The 12,162-nt window shown below is 39.7% G+C and overlaps 1 long non-coding RNA gene across 1 annotated transcript; it reads left to right on the top strand.

The window, feature by feature from the left end:
• The first annotated feature begins 246 nt into the window (after positions 1-246).
• On the top strand, positions 247-6,589 carry LOC121089720. Its single transcript, XR_005828329.1, has 2 exons — positions 247-440; positions 5,361-6,589. It is a non-coding gene; the product is annotated as an uncharacterized LOC121089720 (long non-coding RNA).
• Positions 6,590-12,162: the final 5,573 nt, after the last annotated feature.

The raw sequence follows: 12,162 nt of genomic DNA, 5'->3' as shown, positions 1-12,162 counted from the left end.
ATTAAAAGACATTTAAAAAACCTTGCTATTTTTTAAGCCACAAAACATTTGCTGTTGAAACACATTACATGTGTTCTTCAGCAGCAGTTCTATTTGGGGAAGACTGAGTAGAAGTTGTATGTAGGTGAATCTCAAGTATTTTCTCCGTTTCCAAATGCTTGGTTTGCCAGCAGTCATTCACCATTGTAACTAACCCTGCATGCTATGTGAAGTTTATTTATGCATTCTTTTCCTAGTGATAGCTTCTTTCTGCTTCAGTCATAAGCATCTCAGAGGTGGCCTTGTTCCAAGTATGCTGCCAGCTGGACTAAGAACAGTAATGATCGTCTGGGGAGATAAGGAGGTCCAAATACAACCGAAGTCAGTCATGAACAATGCTTTGTTGTGCAATATGAAATACGAATTCAAGTGAATAGCTGGGACTGGCATTCTTTGAAGAGGTAAACAGCACACTGGAAGGATCAGGAGGCTTAAAGTAGAAAAAGGCCCAAGGCAACGTGAATAGATTCTATGTGAGGAAAAATAATTTCTAAGAAGCTGGACTGCCCCTCAGGTCTTTCAGACAAAATACTACTGTCAAGAATAGAAAACTATAGCAGAGGACACAGAAATGTTAGAAGATAATACTGAGTCAAGAATAGGACTTGATGGAGTTCAAGTCAGCTAAAACCTTGACAGAATAACCAAAAGCTTTTAGCAGTGGGTTTCTATGCAAAAGTTTGACCTCCTTTGCAGGACTCAATATTTTAATGGAAAAAATGAGATATTAACTACTTTACCTTTTGTTTATTGTTCAGGCTTTTCTGATTGTCCCCAGCTCATAGGTTAGTAATAGAAATTCCTGCTACTTTGTGCTGCCTCTGCAAAAGCAGCGAACTAATGAATACCATTCACAGAATCAGGATTATATAGTTTGATTTGCAGAGATATGTTGATGTGATAAGGTAACGTAAAACAAAACCACCTCAAGCAGGTTAACTTGAGCCTCTGTTTAAATTACTGGTTTTTTCTTGTTTTTTTTTTTACCAGTGGAAAATGACAATGTTATTGCAGAAAATTAGACCATTTTAAGCCTTTCAGAAGGCATTACAGGCAGTGGAGATGAAAAGCCAGTAACAAGTCAGGGAAGAGTTTTTTAATGAGATAATCCAACAGTCGGATTTGTGAGTTCTTGAAGCAAGTAGTATGTGCCTGAGAGTTAGGAACTGTTCTTTTTTTTTTCTCAGTTGGTGATGAAAACATCTGAATTATCACAAATAAACATGTAATTGTCTTATAGGAAAAGAAGGTGTCTGACCGCCATTGTTAATTTTTACAGCAGCTCTAGACTTCAAGTCAAAAATTCCTCAAAAAAATGAAAAGAACAGCACTTAAAAAGGAAAACCCATATACTTAGCCACCTTCACAATTTGAGGAGGAACATCAATTTTTGAGAGGCTTAATTAGCCTACAGACTATATTTTTTCTCTTCATATGCATCTCAGTTCATTGATTGTTAAAGGGTTATAGATTGACTGTGCTCCAAATGTGTATACTCATTTAAGGTTAGGGGAGATAAATCTGGGCTGTGGGGAGGACATTACCCCATCAGGCAGCTTAGGCAGCTTTCTGGCGACCTATGGATCCTAGCCATCCATCCAGAGTAGTCTGCAGAAATACTGAGTTAAAGTTCCATGCCATGTCTGTTGCACCATACTTAGGCTAATGGAGGAATTAGAGGAGAATATGTAAGTGACAGGAAGGAAAAAATGTACTTAGCACTTTATGCTATCACTGTAATGATCTCATAACAGATTTCTGAAATTGATTCTGGATGTTGAAAATAGATGGTAATTACCTTTATCAGGCAGTAATGAAAAAGTTCAGTCTATGTATCAAAAGTGAAAATAATAATTTTTTTTCTTTCCAGCTATACTAAATGTCAAGTGACAGATTTCCCCCTTCACATTTCTATTTCTATGCTTTAGCTGGCCTAATTATTACCAGTGTCCTCTGGAGCCTTGAGTAGTAATTCTTATTGGCAGCAGTAATACTCTCTGCTGAAGAAAAAATTAATCAGCTCCAGGCTTACCTTCTGCTGATACTAAATAAGTTCCTCATGATCCCTCTCTTTCATGAACTTGAAAAAAAGATTATAAAATACTGGGAAAATTGTATCACAGAACTAATAGAGGAAGATTCAGTGTAACACCTCTTAGCAGGGAAAGCTTGCAAAAACCCCAGACTACTATTTATTTATCAGATAGCTACACACTCAAAAGAAGCATTTTTATACCAGTAGAGTATCTCCAAATTTATTAAAAATATGTGCATCTTGCTTTAAGAAAGCCTATCCTCTTACTCAAAGAGACAGAGTGACTAAATTCCATATACCAAGACCATTTGAGGCAAGTGTGGAGAAGTCCAAGGATCAGACAACATGGAGAGGAGGATGGTGAAGTATGGGGATGCCCTGAAGTCTGCTCAATCAACTTCAGAGTGAGTGTGAAGATGAAGTACAAAATGAAGATGCTGTGAGCTCCCAGGAGCTTTGATTCAAGAAACCATGGCTTCAGCAAAGCAGGTTCTTCATCTCACAAGATTGGGAACACTTCCATGTAGCCATGTCATGTCAAATACTCTGACATCCATTCTTTAACTCATAATATTTCCAACTTGTCTAATTAGACCTTGGGAGCATTTCAGATGCCCAAAGTATAGTTTATGTTATTATAGTAGTCCAGATACACAAAAAGGATAGTTTGTCATCAGTGATATGAGATGTGTATGATGAGAACGCATTGTCCCACATTTGTACAGAATTGCCATATTTTAAAAAAAAAGTTTTGCAAAAAAACTATGGTAAAGGGCACAATGTACATTAAAAAAAAAATTGTAACTGCATACCCTACATAGTAAAAGACGGTCATCTGTGGGAACTAGTAAAGGGACAGTTACTTTCAGTGACTGGAATATGATCTTCAATACAATCAGAAACTGCAGTACATGTGAAGTGGATGTTGTCTGTTTGCTGAAGAGTATGATTGTAAACAAAGTGTTTTCTTATTCTGTGGGAACTTTATTGTATTAGTGCAGCAAGAAAATTCAATTCGTGGTCTGTCTTTCCTGCACACCTTTGACCCTGATCTTCCTGAACAGAAGGAGCAAGGCTGCAGACTACCACAGAGCATCAGCCTCTTATGGAGGGGAGAGGATGGATGGAAAGACATGAGAGTCAAGGATATTCTCTTGGACTTCCTAAGGACTCGGACTCCATAGCCATGGCAAATAACACTGTTGGTCCTGTGGCAGTCCAACAGACTGGAGAGGAAAGATCATAGTGGTTAGGAGATGTGGAGGACGACCTGTTTATAGCTTCTGAACTTCTGGGAACAGAGAGAAACTGCCTTTCTTGCCTCCTTCTGATGATAAGAAAAAAGAGGTTGTTACTTTTAAAACTTTTTGTAAAGACTAGGTAAACATTCTGTTTACAGTGCAGCTGATTTTTTTCTGGCCATTTCATGCCCGGATGCTGCTGTTTGGGCTATGTCGGTGCTATCCCTGAACAAGGCATCTGACACCCCCTCTGGCACTGAGTGCCACATATACTGGCTTCAGGGTTGCTGCTGCCAGTACAGTCCCGCTGCGCTCAAGTCTGCATGGCAGAGGGTGACCGCATGCTGCTGCGTGCCATGCAAAGTGCTGTGGTTCAGGATGCACTTCACAGCGCTGTGCTCAGTATGATGCAGCCTGTCTCTCCTAATCTACCAGTGTGCTCTCTGCAGGAGTTCATGGCCTAGCTGAAGTGACACCTGGAGAGCTGGGTTGTCTTGCTCCAGCTGTGTGACCCAGGGATGCCAGGAGCAGCTGGAGTCACCGCTCCTGTCTGTCTCTGCAGTGACCCACCACTGTTGTGGGAGGTGTCAGTTCCCAAAATGGGATAGCCCTGCATTAAACAGTAGGTTGGTAAAGATAGCATGCATTCCCTTTGCATCACCTCCAGACAGGTCTCCTCTGGCCTTACCTTACTTCTTTCTAGGTCTTCTCTGGGTCTTAAAAATCTCTTGTGTTTGTTTAGTCTTCCAAACACTGATTTCAGAGTGTTTGGGAGATAAAAAAAAATCAAGAGAATAAAATCTCCACAGCAAGTAGACACACCTTTGCATTTACCTTGCAGTGCCATCTACAGTCGAAAAACTCTTCTAACATTGGATGACGACACAGTATCCTTTGGTTAGCAGCTGGCAGGCTTAGCAGAACAATTCTGCAACAAAAACTATAGCACTGCAGTTTTCTTCATCTGTGGAGCTTGTCAAGCGCAGGACTCAAGGCAGTTCTCTTGAGCTAGTCTCAGCTGTGCCAGTGACTCACTGAATATTGCATCAAGCAGTGGGGAGAACATTCTTCCTTCCTCACTCCCAGCATGGTCTGTCTCCACGCAGAATCAGAATAAGCTCCTCTGCTAGGTCTGCTGAAAACAGGAACTTAACTTACTTGCTTTGAATCGTCCCTTGTGTGAAGCTGTTTCTGACCATTGACTCCCCTGCAAAATAGGGGGGAAACAGGGCGATCTAAAGTGGGTTGAACCCTATGAATGAAAGGCTGTGTAAGAAATGGTAAATATTTCAGTACTTAACATTTGAGATTCAATTTTGGTTTAGTCTATGATGGAATTACAAATGCAGAAGCAATTGAAACTATAAATGGCATGAGTAGAGTCTATTTCTACAACTGTTAAATATATGCCAAATTGTAGCGGGGGGGGGGAACCCTTAAAAACTAAAAAGGTTCACTTTTTCTCTTAAATAATTCCCACCTACTCAATTATCACTTAGGTCCACTTTAAAAAGACCGTGTATATGTGCATTGTATTCCAGACAGGATATATCAGGAAATGTGTAGAATATTTTTTAAAAAGAAAAGCTTTAGGGATTTTTGATTAATAGCTTTCAACGTTATTTCTAGAAAATTTAATACAGCTGTCTAGTTTCTGCTAAGGATTCTAATAACAAAAGCCAAGCAGCAGCATATTCTTATGAACTGCCATTCTAATGGGCATAAATATTATTTTTCTGTGACCTATCACCGTAGAACCATGGTCACAGCCTTTAAGGGTACTGAAGATTTACCAGTATTTTTCCGTTACAAAAAATTGCATCTTCATCTGCTATTCGAAGTTTATTGAAAATAAAATTGGATGTAATGGTTGTTCAGCAGTCATGATGGAAATGATCCTTTGTATGATTTGTTTTGGTTTCACAAAGAGAATGCATAATATTTGATGGATTTCATACACTCTGCTGATTTATAAGTTTTGAAAAAGTAATCCCAAGTTTGATGTCATTGTTTCTGATTAATTATGTAATTTGGTTTACTTCCAGGTATGAAGACTGAAGTGGAGTTCTGTCTCTCTACCACCACTGGTTGCTGCAGCGTGAACACCGGTTGTCAGACTGCGAGTACAAAGGCATGTTTTAATAGTACTGTAAGCCTGAAGATCATAAATGCCTGTGAGACAGCATGGATTGAGCAACAGTAGTACAAAAAGCACTCAGCTCTATTCTGCTTTCTTTCCCAACTAGACAGTACATTCAGTGACCTGGTTCTAGGGCCTGAGACTAAGACCTCCAAAAAAGGAGGCCCAAGGAATACCACTGTATAATATCTCACTGCACTCATAATTGTATCTCATTTTCACAGATGTTTGCCCTCAAGAATCAAGTCAGCTCCTATACTTACATTCATTCTAAACTCTTCAGTGCTGCTGAACAACCATGTGTGCTGTCTATAGGTATTCTCTGTCCTCTTCTGAACGAGATGATACATCTCATGCTGAGACATGATGAATCAAGATGATGATCCACACCTTCATGATAGGCTGGATTTTTGCAATGTAGTGAATGCACCAGAGCATAGTAGCACAAACATAAGCAAAATGAAGCGTATGGAAAAGAGAAAAAGCATAACAAAAGTTGTGATTTTTTTCCCCGTCTTTTTTAAAACATCCTGGTGGTTGAATAGTTCCTATTAGCTCTGCTGAGACAATATCCTTCTCCACTCACTATACCAGTTCCCCACAAAGCACAAATTCAGTCCTGGTGCTCATGTAGTTTGACTTTGTCAGGCTGGCTTGAACAGCACCTCTTTCTTGGAAGATACCAATCTCTCTTTATGGTTTCATTACACGGGCAATATTTTTAGGTGTGCAAAGGGCAAATAGTGACTGAACTAAAAGGGTGGACAGCTTCCCCCGGAGCAACGTGGATGGCCTTGTCATCTCCTGTGCAAACTGCTGGAAGTACTCTCTCATCTATTCTGGATGGAAAAAGTTTTCAAGTCGCCTGCAGGGAGGCCTCCCAAAAAAGTACAATCAGTGGCTGGCTAGCTGTCCAGCTCAGCTCGGGTAGCTGCTGCTTGCTGCTCTCTCAAGGGCCTCGTATGTATTTTGTCGCTAGATGACACTGTCGAGACACATTTGTTCTTCCAGCCTGCTTCTCCAAAGGCGTTCAGGAAAACTAAATTAAAAACACTGGCAAGATATATTTGTTAATAGCATTTTGGAAAGCCTTATTCTAAAAACATAAGGAGAAAATACAATTGAAGAAGCTAACATTTCTAGTGAATATGGTGTAGTTTCCTGAAGTAGAACCGGGGAAAAATCTTTTCAGGCTATTGCAAGTAAATTAGTTCATTTTGTATTTAGCGGTTTTAAATAGTTATGGTAGCAATTAGAGACAGAGTGGATTTCTTTCACCTAATCACAAGCCTATTGAATTATTATGGAATCAAAATTAGGGAGAGAAGCTGGTGTGTGAGATTTCTATTTAATTTGGCCATGAAAAAATATTGGTTCTTCCCTAGTTTTACTAAAGTCCTCTTATCTGGAAGTATATTCTTTCCTCACTCCTCTATGAAACCTCTACTCCTCCTCACATTAAAGACAGCTAATAACTAACAGCCAGGAGAAAAAGAAAGGAACCCATAAGCTGGACAATTCTTCCCCCTTTTTTTCCCAATGGGGAAGAAAATAAGAAGTCTCCCATTACCCTGAAGGTATTGTGTGGAGTAGGAGGACTCTATCCAGCTATTTGATTGGGACTAAAGCAAATTTACAATCCTGTTTCTAGACCTTGATAGCTGAAATCATCCCTTAGCCATGTGCAGTTCTCCTTCTGACGCAGAATGTATCCACACACGCCCACATTTGTTTGGTCCCGTGGTTATCTGAGCAGCTATCCTTGTGCTAAATATTGCTCAGCTCCTGCCAAGGTACCTGCAGGCAGCAGGACCATTTCCAGGCTTGGGCAGGCTAGCAGAACAGGGAGACTGACCTGAAGTGCCAACTGAGAAACAGTGACACTCTGCTGCAATTCCAATGCCATTTTGAGCAAACATGAAACTGTTTTAATTTGACATCATTTGGAAGGGAAATGAAAGGACTTGTGCTCAGAATCTTGAAGTGGCAATTCAATGATTGTTGAGTACATTGAGAAATGAAGTAAAACCTGTGGTACTTGAAATTCAAAAGGATGTTAAAAATGCAGACAGATTCATTCATTCTTCATTTTTAAGTCTTTTTTTTTTTTTTTTTTTTTTTTTTTTTACTATGCATACATCTTCCCTAGCTGTTGCTGCTTGAGAGTTTGGTCAGCAGTAAATTGCTTCTAGAACATGTGGCTGCTACTTCTTGAAAAACAGTCTTATCAGCTTGGTGCTTTTAAAAATCTTTTTTAAACAGAATAAACTTGAGGGCAGATTACAGACAGGATTGGATTAAGTTTTTACCAAGCCAGTATTTGCTCAGGTCAGTGAAGATATTGTAGACCTACATCACTAAATCTACACTACATCCTGAAGTGATGTGGATTCTAAAAATACTCCTCTTTTTAACCCAGATCAGACCAGATCTTGTTTTCAGCAGAGCCTCACAAACCTGCTTGAACACAACTGAGCAAACTGAAGCACAGACATGGGAATGAATGTCTAGGGCAGAGGATAGGATGGAGAGGCAGGAATTTCATGGACCAGCTTTGCCAACAAAGAAGACATTGTGGACTACACCGTAGCTTGTTACACAGCTCACAGCACCCTTCCAACACCTTTCTTATCAGCAGTAACACTGGAATACTAGCATAATACTGCCCAGACCACAAATGGATGTTTTAGCAGAGGTATGTAACATTTTCCATATGGTAAGTGGTAAAATACTTCAAAATCACTATGACAGCCAGGGTGTTCCAAGTCAGCTCACCGTACTAATTCCATTTCAGCTGCTTCACATAATGACAGTGTAAATGTAATAGGGACCACCAAGAGTACAGACTCCTTGTCCTGAAAAATAGTACAGAAAGAGATTAGGTAAGAAAACTTCACAGCTGAAAATGTTTTTTTTTTCCTTAAAAAAGGAAAGACCAGAGGCGACTGTCAGCTGTAAGTAGTGGGTATCATTTCACCCACCAATGGTGTGGTTAAGAAAGCCCCAGGGGCTTGCCCTGCTCACTGGCTGGAGCAGTGGGATCCCTGGCTGTGAGACCCTGCCCACCCCAGGGGAGCCCATGCCACTCTGGCCCCCAGCCCTACCCTGTGCCCTGACATTTGTTTTGTCTTGAGGGAAGTGTTGGTCTCCACTAATGGTCGTTTCTCTCTGAACATGCCCATTTGTTTACCAGGTACTCTTCCTTGCTCCCTCAGCTCTATTTTTATAGAAAATAATAGGAAGAAAGAAGTAAAGATAATTTTTCATGCCAAGGTTTATTAAGCAAAATTGGTTCAACTCCCCCCCCCCCAAAAAAAAAAAAAAAGGAAAGGAAAAAAGTAAGTCAAGACCCTGTTTTCCCCCATACTTCAGTAGTGTCTTTAATGAGCTGACCCATGAGAAATTATTTTTGTCTACCTTTTAGTTGCCTTAGTAAAGAATTTGCAGCAATGGCTCACTTCAGCATTGTCTTATGTCTGGGCTCAGCTACACAGCAGCACAACAAAACCTTTATTATGTTCTTTACCAGTGCAGGCACATTTTATACCAAGTGGCATTATGCTATCCTTCCACCAAAGCACATAAAAACAAGGCTGGGGCAAAAGATACTTGGAGGTGGTACTCTGAATTTAGAGACCCCTGTAGGAATGTTTAAGTGACTGGTGTTGCACAGCTGTCAAAGGGATGAGACATAATATGCAATTGTTATAATTAACAGGTCCAAATAGATGGGGTTTAATGATACTATGTAGTCAATGTGATGATTCACTGGTTACTCTGTAGGTCATTGCTGTTACAAGCCCTCCTCAGGGTTTTTTCTTTTTTCAGCCTGCTTTTACTTGACTTAAAGCTTTGTGCTCAGCCTTTTTCAGCCTGAGCAGATTACAGCCAGCTTTTTCTCAACTCCTTCCAACAAAGAGCTCTGTATTACCAGTACAGGCAATGTCCTTGCACAACTGCATTTTCCCTCTCCTCACCTATAGCCAAATGCCAAAGCTGTCATAGCTTTGTGCAAAGGACAGGCTGGAGCAGAAGAAAATAACAGAAAACTTCTTTTATAAAGGCAGCTTCTGAAAAGTAAAGAAGCATAATCTGTCTGCTGCAGTCCCTTAAAGAGTAACTCCCTAGTAAATCTCTGATCTGGGACTCAGCTGCTCCTCACATAAAAATGGCATATGCCGCTGAACCTTCAGATGCCTCAGCACCTACAGATATTTTAAACTCATAAGCACTCACAAAAAGTCATGTCCAGATGGTGCAAGACCTAAACATAGTTTCTCTCTCTCCCTGGGATTTGATTATCTCCTAAGTTGCTCTTTATATTGCTTGTATTGCTTGTACCTTCTAATTTATATCTATGTAAAGCATTGCCATTTTGGTAAGGTGACACTGTACACACACCTGTAAGTGGCTGCATGAGATATAAAGTAGGAGAAGATTAAGTCTGTGGTTCCAATCTGTCCTGCAGAAGGAAAAAACAATCTAGAGAGAAAAGGAGAATAAGAATTACCAGCTGCCTAGGACAGCAGAAGATAAACAAAACTATTATTCTCCCCTCAGTCAAGGAAGCGGAAAAGAAAAAAAAAATCTGCAGTGAACTCACATACTTCATCTAGGATTGCTTTTCTCAGATCCCAAAATGTAGGTATGTAAGGAAAGTCCATTAAAAAGTTTTCAGGAGTTTTTCATGAAAGCATATGAACCAGTGTCATCCTGTTGCCTTCAACAGAGTGCTTGGTCACTCTAACGAACAGCAGTCATTCATTCTATAGCATGCTTGCATGGCACTTATCAGTATTTATCTATGGACAGCAAGCACAGCAATACCTATAACAATGTAGCTGAAACATTAGTCACCTGCCTCATGCACCTGAAAAACTGGTAGGGAATCAATTTCTTCTTTCAACGCAAGAGAGAATATTCCCAGTGTGTCTCTCATGCTGCGAGGGGAGTACTGCAAAGATTAGTGCTTCTGAATAAGGAAGCCAGGCTATCAACAGCTGCCTGTGCCACTTGCACAAGGAGAGAGGAAAGCATTCCTTTGCTGTCCTTTGCCTCCTGGGGTACATGACAGCTTCGCCATAAGACTACAGCTTCTGGGAAAAGTTCAGGTCTGTGACTCTGTAACATGTCTAATTGGTCTTTTTTACCAACATCTATACTAAAATAACGTAGCAGTAGGTATTTATAGTGTTTGTGCATAGTTCAAATATATATATACACAGCTTGTAACATGATTGTATACACCGATGCTGCTCAGTCTTTCTACATGCAGCTAAGCAAATGGGGCTGACTCAAAGTGCTACATCTATGAGCCCTTCACAAGCCCTTATACCTCAGAATACTTTTTTGTTTCCCATTAGATCTGTCCCCCATGCACAATTAAATCAGCATTTTAATTCTCTAAAGTAAGACAAACACATAACTCCTGATACTCCTTATGAAGGATTTATATCAAAATGAAAGCAGAAAAATTTGCACAAGGTTATAACTGTCAGCCTGTTCAAAATGTAAGTTTTGAAGCCATCCTGTGAGAAATGCTGATAATAACAACAACTGATTCAGATGGGTTCACAAATCTGTTGATTACTCTAAAACATTAATACTTAATGCATTTGTTACACTGACTAGAGGCTGCTTTTTACAGCGAGTTGAAGAAACGCATTGAATACCTCCACAATTCTCTACACATCCCCACAGAAGCTTTTTAACAGCTGAAGAGCTACTTTGTCTATATGGGGAGTATCAGAGCACCATGAAAGTTGTGGACACATTTAGGATGCCAAAGGAACAAAACAGAGCAACATCAGTAATAAAATGGTGTGACCTAAGCAATGCGATCTCGTGAATAGCTTTAATCAGGCTCCCGGAAAAGTCCAGAAATGGCAGAGAGAAACAAGTAAGGGACAGGAATGGGTTAAAAGAGCTCAGCACTAACTCTGCTTGAATGGAAATCAGTGCCTTCCGGAGGAACAAAGCAAGATAGAAGTTTTTTGTTTATTTTTTTTTAAAGTAATTGTCATCCTTTCTTATTCATTATGTGTTTTCCTTAAATAAAATTTTCTAGTCGGGTGAGAAATAAGCACTGCATTATCCCAGGGATCTAGATTTGTTACTGTTTCACTGAATAACAAGCAAGCAGAAATATTGTAGTTGATATGAATGGTAGTACAGGGCTGATCTTTCTGCCTGTGTATGGACGGGACCCAGTTTGGAGTGCAACTCACTTCATGGGACTCAGCTAGGAATGGAACTGTAACATATGGAGCTGTTTGTAGCATCAGCATTGAAATTTAGTCAAGCAGCAGCTTCTGCAATTTTAAATCCATTCTGATCCAGCAGAGTTATTCCCTTTCTATAATTAAGTCTATCGTAACTGTAATAGGAGTCATATCTGAGCTTGGAGAAATGCTACTTTAGCAAAAAAGAAAATGACAAAAACTGCCTCATCAAAAATCAAAAATATTCAAAGAAGTTAACTTTTTAAAAGGAAACAGTAAACAAGTCATTTACGCTGTCAAAATAATCCTTTTCCTTATTTTCACGTTATTGTGTTTATACAAAGACCATCTTGTAAGCAAAATAATATAATCTATAATTTGCATTTAACATTGCAGCTGAAATAATTTCCACCCATTGCAATGAAAACAGGTTTTTCACTTCTGCTCCACATAATACATGTTGGAGACTCTCAGGCTGCCAGGTAT

Source organism: Falco naumanni, chromosome 6 (genome assembly GCF_017639655.2).
Source record: "Falco naumanni isolate bFalNau1 chromosome 6, bFalNau1.pat, whole genome shotgun sequence".
In the NCBI taxonomy this organism is placed as follows: domain Eukaryota; kingdom Metazoa; phylum Chordata; class Aves; order Falconiformes; family Falconidae; genus Falco; species Falco naumanni.
Note: the sequence above shows the minus strand (reverse complement) of the source record. Positions and strands in the feature narration are given on the sequence as shown.